Genomic DNA, 25,194 nt, shown 5'->3' with positions numbered 1-25,194 from the left:
GGCTCCTTCCACAGTTTGGCTATTGTGGACATTGCTGCTAGAAACATCGGGGTGCAGGTGTCCCGGTGTTTCATTGCATCTGTATCTTTGGGGTAAATCCCCAATAGTGCAATTGCTGGATCATAGGGCAGGTCTATTTTTAAATCTTTGAGGAACCTCCACACAGTTTTCCAGAGTGGCTGCACCAGTTCACATTCCCACCAACAATGTAAGAGTGTTCCCTTTTCTCCACATCCTCTCCAACATTTGTGGTTTCCTGCCTTGTTAATTTTCCCCATTCTCACTGGTGTGAGGTGGTATCTCATTGTGTTTTGATTTGTATTTCCCTGCTGGCAAGTGATGCAGAGCATTTTCTCATGTGCATGTTGGCCATGTCTATGTCTTCCTCTGTGAGATTTCTGTTCATGTCTTTTACCCATTTCATGATTGGATTGTTTCTTTGGTGTTGAGTTTAATAAGTTCTTTATAGATCTTGGAAACTAGCCCTTTATCTGATACGTCATTTGCAAATAGCTTCTCCCATTCTGTAGGTTGTCTTTTAGTTTTGTTGTCTGTATCCTTTGCTGTGCAAAAGCTTCTTATCTTGATGAAGTCCCAATAGTTCATTTTTGCTTTTGTTTCTTTTGCCTTCGTGGATGTATCTTGCAAGAAGTTACTGTGGCTGAGTTCCAAAAGGGTGTTGCCTGTGTTCTCCTCTAGGATTTTCATGGAATCTTGTCTCACATTTAGATCTTTCATCCATTTTGAGTTTATCTTTGTGTATGGTGTAAGAGAATGGTCTAGTTTCATTCTTCTGCATGTGGATGTCCAATTTTCCCAGCACCATTTATTGAAGAGATTGTCTTTCTTCCAATGGATAGTCTTTCCTCCTTTATCGAATATTAGTTGACCATAAAGTTCAGGGTCCACTTCTGGGTTCTCTATTCTGTTCCATTGATCTATGTGTCTGTTTTTGTGCCAGTACCACACTGTCTTGATGACCACAGCTTTGTAGTACAACCTGAAATCTGGCATTGTGATGCCCCCAGATATGGTTTTCTTTTTTAAAATTCCCCTGGCTATTCGGGGTCTTTTCTGATTCCACACAAATCTTAAAATAATTTGTTCTAACTCTCTGAAGAAAGTCGATGGTATTTTGATAGGGATTGCATTAAACGTGTAAATTGCCCTGGGTAACATTGACATTTTCACAATATTAATTCTGCCAATCCATGAGCATGGAATATTTTTCCATCTCTTTGTGTCTTCCTCAATTTCTTTCAGAAGTGTTCTATAGTTTTTAGGGTATAGATCCTTTACCTCTTTGGTTAGATTTATTCCTAGGTATCTTATGCTTTTGGTGCAATTGTAAATGGGATTGACTCCTTAATCTCTCTTTCTTCAGTCTCATTGTTAGTGTATAGAAATGCCACTGATTTCTGGGCATTGATTTTGTATCCTGCCATGCTACCAAATTGCTGTATGAGTTCTAGCAATCTTGGGGTGGGGGCTTTTGGGTTTTCTACGGAGTATCATGTCATTGGCGAAGAGGGAGAGTTTGACTACTTCTTTGTAAATTTGAATGCCTTTAATGTCTTTTTATTGTCTAATTGCTGAGGCTAGGACTTCCAGTACTATGTTGAATAGCAGTGGTAAGAGTGGACATCCCTGTCTTGTTCCTGATCTTAGGGGAAAGGCTCCCAGTGCTTCCCCATTGAGAATGATATTTGCTGTGGGCTTTTCATAGATGGCTTTTAAGATGCTGAGGAATGTTCCCTCTATCCCTACACTCTCAAGAGTTTTGATGAGGAATGGATGCTGTATTTTGTCAAATGCTTTCTCCGCATTTGACAAATGGTTTATCTATCTTATTAATTCTTTCAAAGAACCAACTCCTGGTTCTGTTGATCTGTTCCACAGTTCTTCTGGTCTCAATTTCGTTGAGTTCTGCTCGAATCTTTATTAACTCTCTTCTTCTGCTGGGTGTAGGATCTATTTGATATTTTTTCTCTAGCTCTTTTATGTGTAAGGTTAGCTTTTGTATTTGAGTTCTTTCCAGTTTTTGAATGGATGCTTGTATTGCAATGTATTTCCCCCTTAGGACTGCTTTTGCTGCATCCTAAAGATTTTGAACGGTTGTGTCTTCATTCTCTTTTTTTTTTAAATTTTTTTAAATTTATTTTTGATAGTCACACACACACACAGAGAGAGGGGGAAAGAGAGGCAGAGACATAGGCAGAGGGAGAAGCAGGCTCCATGCACCGGGAGCCCGACGTGGGATTTGATCCCGGGTCTCCAGGATCGCGCCCTGGGCCAAATGCAGGCGCTAAACCGCTGCGCCACCCAGGGATCCCTGTATCTTCATTCTCATTAGTTTCCATGAATCTTTTTAATTCTTCCTTAATTTCCTGGTTGACCCTTTCATCTTTTAGCAGGATGGTCCTTAACTTCCACGTGTTTGAGGTCCTTTCAAACTTCTTGTTGTGATTTAGTTCTAATTTCAAGGCATTATGGTCTGAGAATATGCAGGGGACGATCCCAATCTTTTGGTATCGGTTCAGACCTGATTTGTGACCCAGAATGTGGTCTATTCTGGAGAAAGTTCCATGTGCACTTGAGAAGAATGTGTATTCAGTTGAGTTTGGCTGTAAAGTTCTGTAGATATCTGTGAAATCCATCTGGTCCAGTGTGTATCATTTAAAGCTCTCATTTCTTTGGAGATGTTGTACTTAGAAGACCTTTCGAGTATAGAAAGAGCTAGATTGAAGTCACCGAGTATAAGTGTATTATTATCTAAGTATTTCTTCACTTTGGTTATTAATTCATTGATATATTTGGCAGCTCCCACATTCAGGGCATATATATTGAGGATTGTTAAGTCCTCTTGTTGGATAGATCCTTTAAGTATGATACAGTGTCTCTCTCATCTCTCACTACAGTCTTTGGGGTAAATTTTAGTTTATCTGATATAAGGATGGCTACCCCTGCTTTCTTTTGAGGACCATTTGAATGGTAAATGGTTCTCCAACCTTTTATTTTCAGGCTGTAGGTGTCCTTCTGTGTAAAATGAGTCTCTTGTAGGCAGCAAATAGATGGGTCCTGCTTTTTTATCCAGTCTGAAATCCTGCGCCTTTTGATGGGGTCATTAAGCCCGTTCACATTCAGAGTTACTATTGAGAGATATGAGTTTAGTGTCATCATGATATCTATTCAGTCCTTGTTTTTGTGGATTGCTCCACTGAACTTCTTCTTAAAGGGGAATTTTAAGAGTCCCCCTTAAAATTTCTTGCAGAGCTGGTTTGGAGGTCACATATTCTTTCAGTTGCTGCCTGTCTTGGAAGCTCTTTATCTCTCCTTCCATTTTGAATGAGAGCCTTGCTGGATAAAGTATTCTTGGTTGCATGTTCTTCTCATTTAGGACCCTGAATATATCCTGCCAGCCCTTTCTGGCCTGCCAGGTCTCTGTGGAGAGGTCTGCTGTTACCCTAATACTCCTCCCCATAAAAGTCAGGGATTTCTTGTCTCTTGCTGCTTTAAGGATCTTCTCTTTATCTTTGGAATTTGCAAGCTTCACTATTAAATGTCGAGGTGTTGAATGGTTTTTATTGATTTTAGGGGGGGATCTCTCTATTTCCCGGATCTGAATGCCTCTTTCCCTTCCCAGATTAGGAAAGTTTTCAGCTAGAATTTGTTCAAATACATATTCTGTCCCTGAACTCTGTCCCTTTCGGCGTCCTCAGGAACACCAATTAAACGTAAGTTTTTCTTCCTCAGGCTGTCTTTTATTTCCCTTAATCTATCTTCATGGTCTTTTAATTGTTTGTCTCTTTTTTCCTCAGTTTCCCTCTTTGCTATCAACTTGTCTTCTATGTCACTCACTCGTTCTTCCACCTCGTTAACCCTCGTCGTTAGGACTTCTAGTTTGGATTGCATCTCATTCAATTGATTTTTAATTTCTGCCTGATTAGCTCTAAATTCTGCAGTCATGAAGTCTCTTGAGTCCTTTATGCTTTTTTCTAGAGCCACCAGTAGCTGTATAATAGTGCTTCTGAATTGGCTTTCTGACATTGAATTGTAATCCAGATTTTGTAACTCTGTGGGAGAGAGGACTGTTTCTGATTCTTTCTTTTGAGGTGAGGTTTTCCTTCTAGTCATTTTGCTCAGTGCAGAGTGGCCAAAAGCAAGTTGTATTGGGAAAAGGAGAAAAAGAGAAGAGAGAAAGAAGGAAAGAAAAAAGAAAGAGGGAAAAAAAAGGAAGAAAAAAACTAAAAAAAAGAAGAAAAAAGAAAAAGAAAGAAAGGGAAAAAAGGGGGTGGGGGAAGGAAACAAATCAAAAAGCAAAACAAAACAAAACAAAACAACAACAAAAAAAAAAAAAAAAAAGAAAAGAAAAGAAAAGGAAAGAAAAAAAGAACCACGGGGGAGTATCTTCTGATTCTGTGTACTTTAAGTCCCTTGGCTTCCCCTGGAAATTGTCCGTCTAGCGGGTCTTCTGGGGGAGGGGCCTGTTGTGCTGATTTTCAGGTGTTAGTAGTTGGGGGAGCTGCTGTGCCCCTGCCTGGTGCAGGGCTCAGTGGGGGTTGTTTACCCCGTGAGGCCCCAGGAGCAACAGCCCCAGTGGCGGGGCCAGCTCTGGAAACCTGGATTCAGCTCCGGCAGGAACTCCGGAGCTCTCCGTCTGCAGGGCCTGGAGGCTCCGGGGTGGGGCCACTGATCTGCTCAGCTCGGGGCAGGAGCGTCCTTGCTGTCCTGGGCCCTCCCGGCCTCTGCCTGTCCCGGGGGAGGCCGGATCCTGGGCTGTGTCCCGGCGCCCTGTGCTCCGGAGCCTGCGCTGTTGGATTCGCGCTCCCGGCCGTGCAGCCCCCTCCGCGGAGCCGCGGCCCGAGCCCCTCCGAGCTGGTCCTGGAACCGCGCAGCCCCCTCCGCACGGAGCCTCTTCCTCTGCCCGAGCCCATCCGAGCTGCTCCCGAGGCCCCGCAGCCCCCTCCGCGGAGCCGCCGCCCGAAACCCTCCGAGCTGCTCCGGGTCCCGCCGTGAGCGCGGCAGCCCTTAGGGAGCTCAGCGCACTCTCCTAGGCGCGCAGTTGCTCTGTTACTGTCCCAGGGAGCCCGAGGGCATCCCCGCCCTCCTGGGTCCTGCTCCAAACTCCCTGCGAGCCCCTTTCCGCCCGGGAAGGTCGGTGCAGCTCCTGCTTCTCCGGGACGGGGCTCTCCTGTCCTGGGGACACTCGCCCCGGCCTCAGCCCGGCTCCTCGCGGGCCCCTCCCCCTTGGAAGCCTTTGTTTCTTTATTTCTTTTTTCCCATCTTCCTACCTTGATAGAAGCGCGAACTCTTCTCACTGTAGCATTCCAGGTGTTCTGTCTTTAATTCTCAGGCCGAATTCATAGATTTTCAGGATAATTTGAAGGTTTTCTAGGTAATTTGGTGGGGACAGGTGATTAGGAGACCCTACTCTTCCGCCTTCTTGCCCCTCCTCCCTGAATTGGCTTTCTGACATTGAATTGTAATCCAGATTTTGTAACTCTGTGGGAGAGAGGACTGTTTCTGATTCTTTCTTTTGAGGTGAGGTTTTCCTTCTGGTCATTTTGCTCAGTGCAGAGTGGCCAAAAACAAGTTGTATTGGGAAAAGGAGCAAAAGAGAGGAGAGAAAGAAGGAAAGAAAAGAGAAAAGGAAAAAAGAAAAAAGGAAGAAGAAAAAAAAGAAACAAAAGAGAAGAAAAAGAGAAAGAAAAAGAAAGGAAAAAAAGGGGGTGGGGGAAGCAAACAAATAAAAAAGCAAAAAAAAAAAAAAAAAAAAAAGCAAAAAAAAAAAAAAAAACCAACACGAGGGAGTATCTTCTGATTCTGTGTACTTTAAGTCCCTTGACTTCCCCTGGAACTTGTCCGTCTAGCGGGTCTTCTGGGGGAGGGGCCTGTTGTGCTGATTTTCAGGTGTTAGCACTTGGGGGAGCTGCTCTGCCCCTGCCTGGTGCAGGGCTCAGTGGGGGTTGTTTACCCCGTGAGGCCCCAGGAGGAACAACCGCAGTGGTGGGGCCAGCTCTGGAGCCCTGGAGTCAGCCCCCGCAGTAACCACAGAGCTCTCCGTCTGCAGGGCCTGGAGGCTCCGGGGTGGGGCCACTGATCTGCTCAGCTCGTGGCAGGAGCGTCCTTGCTGTCCTGGGCCCTCCCGGCCTCTGCCTGTCCCGGGGGGAGGCCGGATCCTGGGCTGTGTCCCGGCGCCCTGTGCTCCCGGGCCTGTGCTGTTGGATTCGCGCTCCCGCCCGCGCAGCCGCCTCTCTGCGGAGCTGACGCCGGGAGCCCCTCCGAGCTGCTCCCGGAGCCGCGCAGCCCCCTCTGCAGGGAGCCTCTGCCCGAGCTGCCCCGGAGCTGCTCCCGGGTCCAGCCGTGTCCTGCAGCCCTTTAGGGAGCTCCGCGCAGTTCCTCTATTACTGTCCCAGGGAGCCTGAGGGCATCCTCGCCCTCCTGGGGTCCTGCTCCAACTCCCTGCGAGCCCCTTTCCGCCCGGGAAGGTCGGTGCAGCTCCTGCTTCTCCGGGACGGGGCTCTCCTGTCCTGGGGACACTCGCCCCGGCCTCAGCCCGGCTCCTCGCGGGGCCCCTCCCCCTCGGAGGCCTTTTGTGTCTTTATTTCTTTTTCCCCGTCTTCCTACCTTGATAGAAGCGCGAACTCTTCTCACTGTAGTATTCCAGCTGGTCTCTCTTTAAATCTCAGGCCGAATTCGTAGATTTTCAGGATAATTTGAAGGTTATCTAGGTAATTTGGTGGGGACAGGTGATTTGGAGACCCTACTCTTCCGCCATCTTGCCCCTCCTCCTCTATTTCTTAATACTTTTTGTTGTTTGAGTTAGACTTGGATAGGACACTGCCTTTTAAAAGCTCACACTAATGGAGGAGCCATTGTATCTATAATATCTGTCTATCTATCTATCTATCTATCTATCTCTACATCTATCTTTATTTATAGCTATACCTTAGGTAGATATCTATGTGTCCATATCTCTCTACTTCCCTATTTATCCATATCTCTGTGTATATGTATATATATAGGAAGAAACACAGTATAATGTCTAAGCATTATGATAAAAGGCTGTAGAAGTTGTTTGGGGCCCAGTGAGGTAGGCTAATGTCCCATCCAAGTTGGAATGGAAGGGAGTTCTAAGTATATTCTTTCTAGGCCAACTGGGGAGAGGGATTTGAAGAGCAGTTCATGTTGAAGAAATCATGAGCTCCTAGTTCCTTGTTCCTTCGTGATGCTCTCTGGTCCTCATAGGCCCCCCCACCCTTTAGCACCAGCCACTTAGTGAGTGCTAACTACATGTTCCCTGAGAGTAGTAACTCAAGAGGAGTCTGATGTAAGAGCCCTGTTGAGGTGTGAGAAGGCTGGGGCAGTGGCATGGGGCAAGGTCATGATCACGGGGCAGACTCTGGCAGCATTTTACTCTTTCTCAATCCTTTCTCTCCCTGGCAGGGAATGCCAGAACCTTCTTGAAGTCTTCTCTCAAAGAGCTGACCCGTTAAACTCCTTGCCATTCTCCCCTCTCTCCTTTTCATCTCTTTACTTCAGTTAAACCCCTCATTTCCCTGCCTTCATCACCCACTTCTGACCACCTCTCTTTTATGTCTAGCATCCTTGCCCCACTCTCCAGGCCACTATGCTAGAAATAATCTTCATATTATTTGTCTGAAAATTGTCTTGCCTTCCTCTCCCCTCCCTGCAGCTGCGTCCCCCTCCTCTTCTGTAAACTCGCAAAGACAGATGTTATATTAGTTCCCTAACACTACCATAACAAAGTGTCACAAACTTGGTGGCTTAAGACAACAGAAATCTATTCTCACAATTCTGGAGGCCAGATGTCCAAAATCAAGATATTGGCCAAACCATCTTCCCTCAAAGGCTGTAGGGGATGATCCTTCTTTGCCTTCTCCTCGCTTCTGGCAGTTTCCAGCAATCTTTGATATTCCTGGGCTTGTGGCAGCATCACCAATTTCTGCCTCTGTCTTTACATGGCTCTCTTCCCTGTGTGAGTATGTGTATCCAAATTTCCCTTCCTTCTAAGGACACCAGCCATTGGATTAGGGCCCACTCTGATCCTGTATGTCCTCATTTTTACTTAATTACATCTGAAAAGACCCTATTCCTGAATAGTACTTTCCAGGTACTGGGGGTCAGGACTTTATCATAACATTTTTCGAAGGCACAACTCAAATGGATAACAGATGCCTTGCTATATTGCTTGGCATTTTTTAGAGGGTGCTCGTAATCCGTGTGGAATGCAGCTTTATAACATCTGGTTAAGAACACACACTTTGGTGCAGATCTGAGTTTAAGTCTTGCCTCTGCCTCTTAGGATGTGACATTGGACACCTGACTTGACCTCTCTAAGCTACAGTGTTCATATTGGTAAGTGGGGAAAGTAGTCCCATCTATCCTATGGTTGTCATATTGGGTACATAGTATAGGACCACATAGGATATATCCCAGAAACAATTGGCCCTGTTGTTATGCAGGTAGCCTATTCTCATTCCTCCATTTGTACATGGTTACGTGGACTTAGAGCAGAGTTTAACACCAGACTTGCGAGTCCCAGCTGAATGCCCCACATACAGAGACCTGCACATTGTCAGCACAGTAAGCTCCCTGGACTAAGAGATGTCAAATCAACTCAAGATTTATCCATGAGACAAGTTGAGCTTTCCTTTCTCTGTGTCCCTCACTGTCCTTGTTTTGTCTGTGTGCCAAGCTTCAAGTGGCATAGAGTAAATGTTAAGAAAACAAACTTTTGGGAATGGGGTAGGGGATGTGAGCTTAGGTTACCTCAGTGAGATGCTCTTTATGTACAGTTCCCCTCTCCCCTCCCTTTCCTGTTTGTCCTATAAGCAAGCAAATTCCCTACTGGGTGGGATAGAACTCCCCTGTCTTGGTGTTCTGCTGATTTCATGCTTTTTGATACTGGTGTAGCTCTGAAGGAGTGATTGATAAAGACAAACCACCATTTGTTTTTTGGAGGAAAAATGAAAAGAAAAAAAATCCAGTCTTTTATCTCTGTGTCCCTCTAAATTGCCAAAGGTCTTATTGTGGAGAGAGTGAGCAAGTAAGGTTTTATCTTTCTGCTCCTGCTAAGTAGCCATGTGAGCATCAAAGCTCCCTTAAAGCTTTGTGAGTAGATACAAAACCAGGCTAGGCTCCACCAAGGAATGAGAGGCACTTCTGGGAAGTTGGGCTTCTTTGAAGGTGGCTATCTGGGGAGGAAGAAAGGGAGCTCCCAGTTTTCACATGAAAAGGGGAGGCTCTAATGAATATGAAGTCAACTGATGAAACCACTCTGTATAGGGGAAGCAAGATGCTGTCTTTACATTCAAAATGCTGGCTGCCTCTTGAAGAGGTAGGGTAATATTGCATAGTACAGTAATAGTAATAATCATAAACACCATCAAGTTTTTCTATGTGCCTATCTTGTGCTAGAACCTGTGATAAATCCTTTATATATGTAGTTTCACTTAATCCTCATCACAACCTTATAGCATAGGAATTGTTATAACCATGATATACTTGGGGAAATTGAGGCATAAAGGGTTAAATGACTTGCTTGAGGTCACACAGAGGCAGGATTTAAACCCAGGTCCACCTGACACCACAGTTTGCTCTTAACCACTAAATTCTATGGCCTCCTAAGACATTTTAAAGGATAAAAACAACAGGAGAACCTGGGTGGCTCAGGTCGTGATCCCAAGGTCCCAGGATGGAGTCTCATATCAGGCTCCCCTCAGGGAGCCTGCTTCTTCCTTGGCCTGTGTCTCTGCCTCTCTCTGTGTCTTTTATGAATAAATAAAATCTTTAAAAAAACAAGCAAACAAACAAACAACAATAAGAAATTTACCTTTATTCACTGACTAATAATATACATAGAGGAGGTAAGTGGTATGGGAGAGAGGGATAGGTCTAGATTTTGAGTAGGAAACAGGTTTTGTCTAATGTGTGCTTCTGGGTAAGTTACCTTGGATGTTATCAAGAACCCAGGAATTGTCCTTTCTACCCTTCCATGGTTAGTGTGACAGAGTTTGTTCTTAGGGTAGCTGCTCTCATGAATACAAGGTGGTTGCCATAGTTCCAGGCATCACATGTAGACCCTCCCTCACCAAAAGGTGTGCTTTTCCCTGCATACCTCCTTTTAAAAGCATGAAAACTTTCCTTTTAGAGTATCTTCCTCTGCCCCTACCTCCCAGCCATGTCTCATCAATCACTGGCAAGGGGATAGGAACTATCATAAGAATCTCAGACCAATCAGGTTCTCTTCCTGGGGAAATTGAGATAGAGTCCCTTTCCCTGAGGCTTGAGAGGAAAAGTGAACGTTACTGGTCCAACATTGGAGAAGGTAGGATGACTGGGGTAGGCATTCAAAAAATATCTTTCAGAGTGCCATGTGCCCAGCCCAGAGCCTGGCAGCTGACAGGGCTCCTTCCCTTTGCATCCATTCATCTGAACAAGGAGGGGGGAACAGTCCATTTTGATTAGTTAAGTTTCCAAGTATGAGTCATTTCTAAGAGATACATTGTGATGCCTTTATGCAACCTAATAACTCATTGAGAAAAGAGTATTCAGGGATAGACCTGGCTGAGAAATTTTCAGGAATGGAGAGGGACAGCAAGAGATCCATTTATCTTATCATTTCCAGAAAAAGACAAACTCATGACTCGCCTACAGATTATAAAATGAACATGTTTTAAAGAATTTATTTTACTCCTATGATACAAGGGAATTAAGCAGATATTATAACTGACATATTAGTTTGCTGGGGTTGCTATAGTCAAGCACCACAAACTGGGTGGCTTAGACAACAGGTTTATTCTTTCACAGTTCTTTCTGGAGGCTAGAAGTCTGAGATCAAGGTTATTGGAGTTAGATTTTTCTGAGGGCTGTGTAGGAGAATCTGTTCCATACCTTTCTCCCAGCTTTTGGTGATTTGCTGGAAATCTGTGGCATTCCTTAGTTTGTTAGATGCATTATCTGTGTATCTGCCTTCCTCTTTACATGGCATTCACTATGAATGTCTTTCTGTTTCTGTCAGAATCCCATCCCCCCTTTTATTTTTTATAAGGACACAGTTATGTTGGATTAAGACCCACCCTATGATGTCACCTTAACTTGATCATTTACAAATAATCTTTTCAAATAAGGTCATATTCATATGTACTGGGGTTAGGACTTCAATATTATTTTTTTTTGGGGGGGGGACGTTGTTCAATGTATAACAGTTGTTTCAAAGGAAAAGTCAAAACAACACAGATTTATACAAGTAAAGGAATGTTGAGATGAATTGCAAATTGGAGACAAAACTTTTTTTCCAGTTTCAAAGACAGTTAGGGTGACTGTGGGGTTGGTTAGTTAAATCATTACCAGACAGAATAGAAATTACGTATCTATCAGTTACCTACATGCTTACAAAGCTTTATGAAATAAAACCAATGAATAATGCTAGAGTCTCATAACCTGGAAGAGTGTGCTGTAGAAAGAGATACATAGTTTTCTAGTGAAACATAAAATATTTTTCTGTACTATTATTGTCCATTTATTTTTTTTTCTGTATATGAGTGGGCCCTAAAATCTGCTGTTCATTAAGTGGTCCTGAAAGGTGGTATGCATGATTTCCTTTCTTGGCAAACTTATAGCCACCTCTACTTTATAGGTCTGTTTCCTGTAACCCCAACTAGGAGATTTGGCCGTGTTTCCTCAGTGGGCCTTTTGGATGCTTGAGGCTAGCACTACCCTCTGTGGAGATGTACAGAGCATGTTACAGATGCTTTCTGTTCATTCCTTTGTAGTCACCTCAGGGAGGCAGGAATCCAGGCCACTCAGTGGAAGCATTGCTACTACTACATAAGCTGCAAGGGCATAATGTCCTGTTGTTATTATCTGTGTTGGCTGGGCCTGTTGAAATTCTTCCCACAGCCTCATGAGAGAAAGGGGCACACAGAGAAAGGAACAGGTGTTCAGGATGTCTATATATTAAAAAAAAGAAACACATGCAAGAACTTCATAAGAAAGTGTTTTAAGGAATTGTAGACACAGGGGCTCAAGAAGGAAATCTCTTTCTCCTTAATGAAAATAATGTTGGGAAAAGAGAAATTCAGGAATTCTCTCCCCTATGATTCATATCCCCAGATATTCTCTGGCATTCTCACTATATAGTTTCCTTTTTTTTTTTTTTTTTTTTTTTGTACTGTATTGCTTTTTTTTTTTTTTTTTCCCCCAGAAAGAGAAAATCTTACTGGAGAAAACCATGCCAAGCCTGAGAACATTGAGTACCCAAGGCCAAGCTCAACAAGGGCAGAGAACTTTCCGGCAAGAAATTATCCCATCTGTAACAAGGCCAGTCTCATGGTCTACAGCTCACAATTGGCAAGAAGATAGTAAGTATCCTTTGCTCTGTTTGTCCTGCTCTTTAACTTACTCCCACTTACTTAAGCTTTTACCAGTTTTTCTAAGCATCACTCTGCTGGGAAGTTCCCCAAGCAGCTGTCCTGCCCTAGTCAAAAGTCTTAATCTTAAATTCTATTTCAGCACCATAGGGCCTCTTCAGGCAGAATCCATGCTGCAATGCCTAGGGGCCCTCATCATTTTTCTTTCTTGTCTCTTGGTAATCTCGTTTGTATGTCTGGAAAGAAAACAAGAGAAGGATACAGCACTTTTCACTGTGTCTATAGCTTTCAGGCCCAGTTTCTCTAAGACTTTTTAATTTCTTTTGAGACTTGGTAAGTATACCATTTTGCCTAGCTGACCCATCCTGTGGAACCCATGGCACTTCTATCTCTTCGGAATTATACACTCTTTCTAGACTTTGCTAGGTCCCCTCACCTATCCCTTCTTTTCACATGTTTTCCACTGACTAAGTGCGGTCTCTATGACAGACAATTTGCTAAGCACTTTGATGCATTACTTTATCCCACCTTCAAAGAGGCTTTGTGGGTTAGGTAAAATAATGACTCCAGGCTTAGAGTTGAGAAAATTAAGTTTAGGGCAGTTAGAAAACCTGCCTGTGGTCACAGAGCTAAGTTGAAGAGTCAGGATTTGAACCCAGGCTTCACTGACTGAAAAGCCAGAATAATTTACCTGCCCGATCGTGTGCCAAGGGATTGAAATGTATGAGAGTCTAGGAAAAGAATGCTGAAATCAATGTATTTCATCAGTTACACAACTTTAAGGATAATTGACTAGCTAAAAGTGATTTAGAGAGGAAGACTAGGGTTAGGTAAATTATGATGAGTTGCTGACATTCTCACAATGTGATGCTTCCCTCCCTCTGTTGGGTTGTTTCCTTTCATGGACTTTTCTCAGAGGCTGAGACTATCCTGGAGCCTTCATAACCTCTCTCTGAGGGCAAAGGTTACATGATTTTCAGGGGGCCAGACTTTTAATGAATTCTAGCAGAGATAGTCTTGAGTTAAATTTAGAAAAATAAAAAGTTTTATCTCTGGGATGCCTTCTCCCATTTTTTTAAAAGATTGATTGATTGATATGTGTGTGTGTGTGTGTGTGTGTGTGTGAGAGAGAGACAGAGAGAGAGGAGAGGCAGAGGGCGAAGCAGGGCTTAATCCCAGGACCCATCATGACCTGAGCCAAAGGCAGACGCTCAACCAACTGAGCCAGCCAGGCACCCTCCTCTCCCATTTTTGATATTCTTTTCCTCTTTAAAGTAAACCCACTAACAAAGATACTTTGCTTGAGCAGACTTTAATCAGTCTCCTGGACCTTCCCGGGGCCCATCTCTGCATGTCCTTGTAAAATCTAGTTTTAGCAAGAACTTGATAAGTCAGTTTAACTAGAGCTACTCATCCTTGATACCTGATCGCCTTCGATATTATCTGGTTGGGCACATCATCTCCCAGGAGACGTCTGACCATCCTGATGATGGCTAGCTTTGTTTAATGTCTCATGAAATTTTCATGAGCAATTCAAGCATAATTATAGGAACAAGTGAATTAAAAAGAAGTAAATGGGATACAAGTTTATAAATGAACTTTTCAATAATAATTATGCTTTATAATATGTCTACTTAAAAATAGTTGTAAAAACCAAAGATGATATATATGAACCTAATGATAACCGCAAATCAAAAACCACTAATAGATATGCAAAGAATAAAGAGAAAGGAATCCAACTATAATATAACTAAAGAAAACCAGCAAACCATGAAAGAGAGCAAAAGAAGAAAGGATCAGAGAAAAACTACAAAAACAACCACAAAACAAATAACAAAATGGCAACAAATTCATATGTATTCATAGTTAATTAGAATGCAAATGGATTAAGTTCCAATCAAAAGACATAGTGTGACACAGTGTGTAAAAAAACAAGACCTATCTATATTCTGCCTTTAAGATACTTATTTCAGACCTAAAGACACCCGCAGATTGAAAGTAAGAGGATGGAGAAGCATTTATCATTCAAACGGATGTCAAAAGAAAGCCAGAGTATCAATACTTGTAATAGAAAAAATAGACTTTTAAACAAAGACTGTAAAAAGAGACAAAGAAGGAGACTGTATAATAATAAAGGAATCAATCCAGCAAGAAGCTATAACAATTGTAACTATGTGCCTAACATGGGAGCACTCAAGTATATGAAACAGTTAATGAAAAACATAAAGAAACTAATTGGTAGTAATACAATAATAGTAGGAGACTTTAACATCCCACTTACATTGATGGATACATCATCCAAACATAAAATCAACAAGAAAAACAGTGTTTTGAATAACACACTGAACCAGATAGATTTAACAGGTATACTCAGAACATTGCATCTTAAAACAGCAGACTGCACATTCTTTTATTTCTTTCTTTTTTAAAAAAGATTTTATTTACTTACTTGAGAGAGAGAGTGTGTGCAACATGTGTGCACATGTGAGTGGGGGAGGGGTGGAGGAAGAGGGAGAGAATCCTCAAGCAGACTCCTCACTGAGTATAGAGACCCACCCAGTGCACAATCCCAGGACCCTGAGATTGTGATCTGAGCCAATATAAAGAGTCAGATGCTTAACAAACTGAGCCACCTGGCACCCCTATAGGTTCTTTTCAAGTGTACACAGGAACATTCTCCAGGATAGATCACATATTAGGCCACAAAACAAACCTCAACAAATTAAAAAAAGATTGAAGTCATACTATGTATTTCTGACCACAATGCTATGAAACTAGAAATTAACTACAAGAAAAAATCTAGAAAGACCATGTATACATGGAGGTTAAATAACAGTGCTACTAAACAATGAATGGATCAATCAAGAAATCAATAAAGAAACCAAAAAGTACATGGAAACAAACAAAAATGGAAATGCAATGGTCCAGAACCTTTGTAGTGCAGCAAAAGCTGTTCTAAGAGGGAAGTTCATAGCAATACAGGCCTACATCAAGAAGCAAGAAAAATCTTGGGACACCTGGGTGGCTCAGCGGTTAAAGCATCTGCTTTCAGCTCAGGGTGTGATCCTGGAGTCCCAGGATCCAGTCCCACATCGGGCTCCCTGCATGGAGCCTGCTTCTCTCTCTGCCTATGTCTCTGCCTCTCTCTGTGTCTCTCGTGAATAAATAAATAAAATCTTAAAAAAAAATTAACTGTTAAAAAAAAAGCAAGAAAAGTCTCAAACAACTTAACCTTACACCTAAAGGAGCTAGAAAAAGAACAACAAACAAAACCCCAAAACAGCAGAAGGAAGGAAATAATAAAGATTAGAGCAGAAATAAATGATATAGAAACTAAAAAACCAATAGAACAGATCAATTAAATCAGGAGCTTATTCTTTGAAAAGATCAACAAAATTGACAAACTTCTAGCTGGACTCCGAGAGAGAGAAAGAGAGAGAGAGAGAGAGAACTAAAACAAAATCACAAATGAAAGAAATAATCACAGAAACACAAACAACTATAAGAGAATATTATGAAGAATATTATGGAAGCAGCCCATGTCCTTTGATAGATGAATGGATAAAGAAGATGTGGTATGTATATACAATGGAATATTATTAAGCCATAAAAAGAATGACATCTTGCCATTTGCAATGACATGGATGGAACTAGAGAATATAATGCTAAGTGAAATAAGTCAGAGAGAAAAATACCATATGATTTCACTCATATGTGGAAGTTAATAAACAAAACAAATAAGTAAAGGAGACCAAGAGGGACAAACCAAGAAAGAGACTCTTAACTATAGAGAGCAAACTGAAGGTTACCAGATGGGAGAGTGGTGGGGGTGTGTGTGAAATAGGTGATGGGGATGAAGGAGTGCACTTGTGATGAACAATGGGTATTTTATGGAAGTGTTGGCTCACTATATTGTACACCTAAAACTAATATAACACTGTATGTTAACTATACTGGAATTTTTAAAAAATTATTTATTTGAGAAAGAGAGAAAATATGATCATGGGGGGTGATGAGGGAGACGGGCCGAGGTAGATGGAGGGAGATAATCTCAAGCAGACTCCCTGGCTCAGCTCAGAGCCTGAAGCAAGGCTTGATCTCACAACCCTGAGATCATGACGTGAGTCAAAATCAAGAGTCTAACACTTAACTACTGAGCCACCCAGGTGTCCCTATACTGGAATTAAGAAAAAAAATAGTTGCAAAAATCTTTTGGTAACTTGAAACTTTAGCACTATATTCAGTTAAATGATGGATATTCATTGAATATCTACATCATTTCCAAGAAAGATAAAATATTGAAACATTAATTGCCAAACATAAGTTTATCTACTTTTGGCATCTTGTTTTTATACATGATAAAGAAGCTAAATGTATTTGAATCTGTTAATAAACATGAAAGATTATAATATGAGAAAGATATGCCTCTAGAAATTATGTAATAATGTGTTCATAATTTGCTACAGAATGATAGTATGTTACAGTTCACAATTACCTGATTCCTGGTTTTCACTGAAAACTAGGGTTACTAATGGTTAAAAATTCTAATCCATATTGCGTAAATGAATCTACTAGAAATAATAAAAGTAAATTAAAAAACAGCTCTGTGTGCAAGGAAAGTAAAATGTGTTTTTGGTAAGTGAAAGTATGAAGTGTTTTTTTTTTTTCTTGTTGTTGTTAAAGGAAAAAGAGAAATTTTGTTCTAAAGTAGAATGACTAATTGTTCCAGACTTCGAAATAAGAAAGAGTAGGACAAAAACTAAATGAATATAAAAAAAATTTTTTAGAAGGTTAATAGGAAAGGAATCTTGGAAAAAGAATTTTTTCTTGGGTGATCTGAGCTTGCCAAGATTGGGTGGATTTATTTATATGGGTTATAAAAAAATTAGCCTTCATGTTACTAACTAGTATACTGACACAAAATTAGAACTTGGTTTTCTCTCTGTTAAAATAAAGTCTTCTTAGATTATTGGTCTGCTCTTAATAAAACACTGTAAAAAATATTTTTCCTTACCTTTTAAGTAATCTGCCTGGGCAATCAGGATTTTGTGTCCTAAAATAATGTCCTGTGCTTCATATTGCCTTTATCAGATCTTTGACTACTTAAGAAAACCAAGTATTCTCAATATTAAAAGAGCTGATTTTTTTTTACAACTAGAACTTTCTACATTTGCCTTTGAAGTCTTTTAATTGTCACTTTGGTTAAATGGATAACTAAGTATTGTTTCACAGTGACTTGTGATCGATCCTATGTAGTCAAGTGTTCAAATCTTTTGATATTTTTGACAGTTTTTCAAAATCAAAGTCTAAATAGAATGTTTTAAACTTAAAACTAACTGAGATTTCCCAGAGCACTCCTGGAAAATCTCAAGGGATTTTTGTCTCATTTTGTAAAAGAGAGATGTTAAGCTAATTAAAATTACTTGTCATGTTAAATTATGTGGGAAACATTGTCAAATAGAAATGATGATAAATCTTCTTAGGTTATATGTGTATGGACACATATGTTACTAATATAGATATTACAGAAATTGTGTGACTTCTTAGAAACTTGCAGTATCTTCATTGTCTAGTTATTATGTTAAAATGTTGTATGCCACAAAAATAACTATTTTTCCTTATCAAATGAACTCTCACCAGAACTTTAACCATGGATATTTTATGCCTTTTTTAAAAAAAATTCCCAATTACGGTCTTACTCTGATTCTTCTCTGAAAGGGTTTATGACTAGCTATAGGTCAGAATGTTCCTTGATGGTATCCTTTGAGTAGTTTTGAGACTCTGCCACTGTACTGGGAATTTACAGAACTAATGAAAAAGCTGATGGATTCATAAGCGAGACAAGAATTAATTCATGGGATGTACGGACTCATAAAGATGATTATAAGTTTTCTGTGAATTTTTGTTTGAAACATTGCTGGCTCTTTAATATTTTCCAGATTTAGGAAATCCTTTTACCCCTTTCTTTCAAACTATCTGTAACTTGCAGCAATCTGATAAATTACACCTATGTAAACAGAATTGAAATACTTATCTTTTCTCCCTACTTGATCCCTCCAGAATGTGGAAACTTTTAGTACTTTTATTTTCATGACAATATAATTAGTTGTGTTAAGTTTAATAGGAATCTGTTCTTTTAATAAGACACAATTAGAAACATTGGTTTTGACAATGTTGACAAGGCTTTGACTGGAATATCATATTTGAGAATGAGGTACATCAAATCAGATATGACCCAACAGCTTTAAGGAACTAAGGTTGCTTTTAAGGAGCCAGTGCTTTTAAGGCCCCCACTTAGAAAAGCTGGCCTGTGTCTGGCTTACAGCATTCCCCACCTTACAGTTAAGAAAGGAAGGTCACTTCTTGGCAGACCGAAGAATATTAGGATATTTGGGGGATACTGAGAAGAGAGGAATTCATCCAAGTCAGTAGGTATTACAGGCAAAACATGGTAGTGAATTCTTGGCTTGGCTTCCTAGTCTTGAGAGGCTTTTAAAAGTCCGATCTAGAAATTCTAATGAAAAGTTCCAGCAAAGCAAACTCAAAAATGGGCCTCGGCAAGCTCTTGTTGCACTTATATAAATAATCAGGCCAAGATTAACGAGACCAGACTTACTTTACAAACAATTAGTCTTACTTTGATTATCTTTGAAATGAAGAAATGGGGGTGACTATAGATTTTTTTTTTATTCATTCATGATAGACATAGAGAGAGAGACAGAGAGAGAGAGAGAGAGAGGCAGAGACATGGGCAGAGGGTGAAGCAGGCTCCATGCCGGGAGCCTGATGCGGGACTCGATCCCTGGACTGCAGGATCATGCCCTGGGCCAAAGGCAGGCGCTAAACAGCTGAGCCACCCAGGGATTCCCCTAGATTTTATTTTTTGTTTCAGTGGAAAACTATAGTGCACCCATGTGGGCTGTATCTTGCACATTTTGTCAATCCTTACTGAGTCCTGAATACTTTTAGTTTGCTCTAATATCTGGTTACAACCCTCCAAATTAGTTTCTAATTTTTTTCTCTCTTCTAATTTGGAACTAAGACTGCCCTTTTCTGTAATTGAAAAAAAAAGTTAAAAAAAAAAAAAAAAGATCGCCTGTTTCCTAAAGTCTTGTAAGCTGAAGCTGGATGACTTGCTATAAACTAAAAACAAAAATGACCACAAGAGATTATGTACAGGCAACCTTCATGCCTTCTGCTGTGTGGACTGTTCAGAAAGTTCACTGGACCCCCTAATGCCATCACCAGAGGCATTCGAACTCCAAACCAGGAAAATTAATCAAATGGGTACTGCTATCCACACTCCACCTTTTAAAGATGCCTCAAACTCAAGCTTAAAAATTTTTTTTAAAAGATTTTATTTATTTATTCATAGACACAGAGAGAGAGAGGCAGAGACACAGGCAGAGGGAGAAGCAGGCTCCATGCAGGGAGCCCGATGTGGGACTTGATCCCAGGTCTCCAGGATCACACCCCAGGCTGCAGGCGGCGCCAAACCGCTGCGCCACCGGGGCTGCCCCAAGCTTAAAAATCTTGACTGGCTGCCCTCTGGACTCAGAAAGTGGGTTTCTAACAATCTTTGTTTTCCCCTTAAGTTTCATAGAAACTCCCTTCATTAAATGCCTGATTGCTGGCACCATCTAGCAAAGTGTTATAAAATATGTGGGTGTGTATTTTAACACCATCTATTCAAACTCCTGCACAAATTTCAAGGACTTGTGGCCATGACCTGTGCTGTTAGGAAGAAAATTGATCAGATAAAATAATTCACTTGCCTTAATAGTCTATTCTTCTAAGCATAAAAGAGCACTTTAAGGGAGAAAACAATCTTAATGCAAAACATACCTTAATAATGGTGGGATTTAGACATCAGAGTGTAGAGGTATTTAGGAGCTGGTGGGCCTTTCTGGTGACACTTGGGTCAGATCTCTTTGCCTTCCTACCAAGATGGCTCCCTCTCAACACAAAGTCTTTGCATCTACTATTCCCTTGGCCAAGACTCTCACCTCTGTTACTTTGTCTGGCAGATGTCTACTCATCCTTTAGATCTTCATTGAAGATCTAAAGTAATGTTCATGGAAACATTACTTTCTCAGGGAAGTCCTCACTGACCTCTTTAAGTCAGATTTTCTTAACTTCTCAAAAGACTGTGACCACTCCTTCTTAGCACTCTAGCACAGCTTCAATTTTGCATATACTTATGCAGTTATTTGATTGTTGACTGACTCCTCTACAAGATATCAAGTTTCATGAGGTTATGAGTGATGCCTTCTTGGTCATTTGTATCTGCAGCACATGGCACCTTATCTGGTACATGGTGGGCTCACCTAAACAGTTGTTGAATGAATGGACTAGGGACTTTCAATGACTTTAGGCATTTCCCTTTCTATTGCCTTCACCCCCATGCTTTACTAGAGGCCAAGGATATCCTTCTACAAAAGCCTGTAAATGTAAAATCTAGTAAAGAAAAGACATTAAGCAGCCTCTCCTTTCATATTCTTTGAATATATTTCCTTTTTCAATGTTCTTGATCAACACCGTGTCAGTGTGGCATGCTCACATATGTGCCTCCCTAGCATGGAGTTTTACCAAGCTTATCATGAGATCCCTTGGGATTTACTTGGGAATAATGCAAGATAAACACACTGTGACCAACCCTATAGAACTGAGCTTGCTGTATGAGGCCCGCAGCATTAGGACAGAGTCCTCCTCAGAAATTGATTAGCATGACTTGGACTGTTGAACCAGGACTCTCTACCTCCTTAAGTAAAAATTAGTTTGGACTGTTCTGCTTTTGCATTGGAAAAAGAGTTTTCCCGCTTTTGCAGACAAGATCTTGGCCCTTCAAAGGGTTTTTACCTTTTTTCTCCACCCTGCAGGCCACATGGTCACAGGTGGTCATTGCTGGTCCACCTCACCCTGAGAGGTCTTTCTAAATGCTGAAAGACAACACTCTGGCCTCAGACCAAATGTGGAGTGGAAATGGCCTGGCTTCTTGGCAGCTTATCTGTATCACTGACAGCAGCCCAGTTTGTAGAAGCATCTGGTATCAGGAATATCCTGAGCTCGGGTCCTGGGAAAATTTTTCTCTGTGGCTTTTGTGGGGGAAAAAAAAAAAGCTTTGGGGACTCTGTGTGTGTTGCATATTATACATCAAATATTTTCAAAAAACCTTAGAACTAACCAAAATAGATTTCATTATAGAAACATTATCTGTCATTTATGATGGAGACTTTTTATAACTTTTAAGGCTGAGATTTCATTACATGACTTTTTTTATAATGGTAGTTATTTTGGAGGACTGAGGATGGGAAAGCTGATCAAACTTAAATTGTGTGGTAGATATTTTCTGTGTGGTTTAAAATGAAGATTTAGGAGTCAGGATTTGGGATCTTCCATCCATGTACATTGCATTCTTCATCCAAGGAGTATGCAAAATAAGTGAACCATGATAATAATAGTAATTAAGTGTGTGGACTCAGGTGTTGGTCAAAATCTCAGGTTATTAGCTGTGTGACTTACATACAATTACCTCTCTGAGCCTGCCTCCAAACTGAGAAGGGTAATTTCTACTTTGGAGAGTTGTAAGGACTCTTTGCTTTATTATATATTAATATATATATAATATATATATTATATATATAAATAGTAAGGACTATTTGCTTTATTATATGTACAATCACATGCATCAAGTGTCCAGTAAATGATGAATTTCATTATAATTATCATTCCTACAACATGCACAAACCAAACTGGACACTTGTGGGCAGCAAACTTAGGGTGGTGAGAGGAATCCAGATTATAGTCTTTAGGTGTTAAGAAGGGTGCAGCAATTCAAGAAGAAGGAGAGAAGCCATCCTGCCCCTTCTCAACAACGTGGGGTAGACAAGGGTAGCCTAGTTCCTAGGTAGCGAAACTGAGGCCCGGGGAAGTTAAGTGACTAGCTCAAAGTTGCACAGCTAATAAGTGACTGAATTGCAGAACCAGGACCTAAGTTCTGGTCTAATTCCTGATTCAGAGGTTCTTTCTATTATATCACAGCAGTAAAAGTTCAACCAATATTAATATCAGAAGTTTAGAAGTAGGTATTCTACTCATATAACAAAGTTTGATGCTATCTTTTGCTAGACAGGCATAGCAGTTTGAAACTTTCAGGTGATCTCCTTCACTTATTCCTCATGCCCCCCCCCCCCAATTCCCCCAACCCCCAACCCCAAAGACATGTATTTTTTTAGATGAGAAGATATTGAAGTTTCGGAGCTTACAGAGATTATCCAAATTCACTGGCCCAGATTGAGGGGTGAGGCTGGTGATGGTGCAAACCAGGCCTGCCCCCACAGAAAGCCCTGTTGTGACCTTGTGGGGCCTGCCAGCACAGGGGCAGGCACCCATAAACTCCCAGTGAATATGAATTGAACAGTCATAGCTAACAGGTGACAATTACATGCATTTTTCTCATTTAACCCTCAAGACAATCCACTGGGATTTAGAGACTCACAGCTGGGGAATGTTCTCCCTGTATCTAATGTCCATATTCAACACTGCACATACTCTTTTTTTGTTAATCAGGTCAGGCTTGCTGATTCTTAATGTAGTGCCCTTTCTGATATTAATTGGCCTCAACGTAGGCCAATAAAAACCAAGATTCCAAGTCAAACACAAAAGAAACCAACAGACTAATAGATCTCTGGATACCGTCGGAAGGCAAGAACAGAGATTAGTGAGATTTGGGTAGCTTTTGGACACTCTCCTCACATCTGTAGTCAGTATGCAGCATGTTCTCCCACAGGAGGCCCACACCCTCAGCCTGGAAATGAAAATAGAGCACTCCACATTGGCCTTGCACTGAAATGTATGGCCTAAAGAAACACAATGATGTCACATTAATTTGTGTTAAGGAAGGACAATGCTTTTTAAAAAGTAATATGCTTTTGATACATGACTGCAAATAAGCACCTTGGGGCCAGTTTAGCTTCTTCTTCTCATAATCTATGGCTCCCTCCCTTTCCCCTGTGGTATAGCTATTGGCCACAGATTCTTTGTCTTGTGTCAAAGGCCTTTCAAGCTCCCACCCTGAACAATCAAAGATTCCTTGACTTCCTTTTGTCCTCTATAAACATCAATTTATTGCTCTGTCTCCTGTATATACATAGAACCTCTTGACAACAGCTTGATTCAGGGGAAAGCTGAGATCTTAAATATTTAAGAGAAGCAGTGGGTGGTGAAAGCATGAGTTTAGCCACTGAATTGACCCTTGGAGCAAAAGAGGAAAAAAAGTTTGGTTTCAGAATTATAAGAATTTTTTTTCTTCTTCTTTTTTCTCCTAATGTTTCCTTCCTCAGACAGCTGACCCTCTGGCTGCCTGGTTCTTACCAGCACCTGTTCTGGGCTCAGCTGGGCAGTGGGGGGCTACCAACCTTTCCTTTCACTGTCAGAAAGGAGGGCTTCAAGAATTATTTTTAATTTTTTCATTGCACCATGTACCAAGAAGAGGGCAGCATATCAGCTGACCATGTTGCCACAGAAGTGTTTCCTCCCAAAGAGGAAGGGGCTGAAAGACAAAAAGTGTCACAAGTAGTAACAGACAGAGTAGGCAGGCAAAAGTGGCAAAACTTTGAACTGAAATGCATTGACAACTTCTGTATCTGAGAAACAAACAGCAGGGTAAAGGATAGCTAAGGAGAGGACTTGACCACAGACTGGACCACAGACTATTCTTTTCCTGCTCCATGAAGAGATAAGGGGGAAAAAGAGCAACCACTGGCCTGGCTATTGATAAGGCAATGAAATATTCTGGGTCTAATCCAAGTTTTCTCCTAGCAAGGCAGTTACTGTTGTCTGCTCATTCTCTTAACTTCTCAGAGCCTTTAACCACTGGACAGCATAGTCCCTCCAGCTCTTGAAGGTGATCTCAAGCTTCAAGGTAGCATAGTGCAAAGCAGAGCTTCCCAAACCTTAGACTGCATCACAATTATCTGGAGATTGTTGGGTCCCACAGCAGAATTTCAGAAGCAATGGGTCTGGGGTAGGGCCCAAGGACTTACATTTCTACAAGCTTTCATCTGACACTGATGCAAGGGTTTGGGGACCATGCTTTAAGAACTGCTGGTTTAGAGAAAAAATAAGGACTTATAGGCAGACAAATTCTGGTCCCAGTCCTGCCACTTCCTATGCGCCTTTGAGTAAGACACTTAATTTCTTTGAGCTTTGGTTTTCACATCTAGTAGGGCAGATATGGTAGATAGAGGATAATGGTAGTGTGGTTAGATATATGGACTGTGTTCAACTCTGGCCCTGCCACTGACCACCTGTGTGATCTTGGACTAACTGCTTCACCTTTCAATCCCTCAGTGTCTTCCCCCCAGAAAGTGGGGATAGTAACTGTCTACCACCCAGGGTTGCTATGAGCATTGTGACTGAAAATAAGTAAAGCAGTCATGACGGTGACTGGCACATGATAAAGGTGATATAAACATGCACTCATTATTTCTTATAGTTGTGTGACTTACATGAGAGGAAGAATGTAAAGTGCCAGAGTGGCTGCATCATTTCACATTCCCACCAACAGTGCAAGAAGGTTCCCTTTTCTCCGCATCCTCTCCAACATTTGTGGTTTCCTGCCTTGTTAATTTTCCCCATTCTCACTGGTGTGAGGTGGTATCTCATTGTGTGGAGGTTCCTTAAAGAGTTAAAAATAGATCTGCCCTACGACCCAGCAATTGCACTGCTGGGGACTTACCCCAAAGATACAGATGCAATGAAACGCTGGGACACCTGCACCCCCATGTTTATAGCAGCA

This window comes from Canis lupus, chromosome 15 (assembly GCF_011100685.1).
Source record: "Canis lupus familiaris isolate Mischka breed German Shepherd chromosome 15, alternate assembly UU_Cfam_GSD_1.0, whole genome shotgun sequence".
Classification (NCBI taxonomy): Eukaryota; Metazoa; Chordata; class Mammalia; order Carnivora; family Canidae; genus Canis; species Canis lupus.
The sequence above is the reverse complement of the archived record's forward strand: the minus strand, read 5'-3'. Positions refer to the sequence as shown.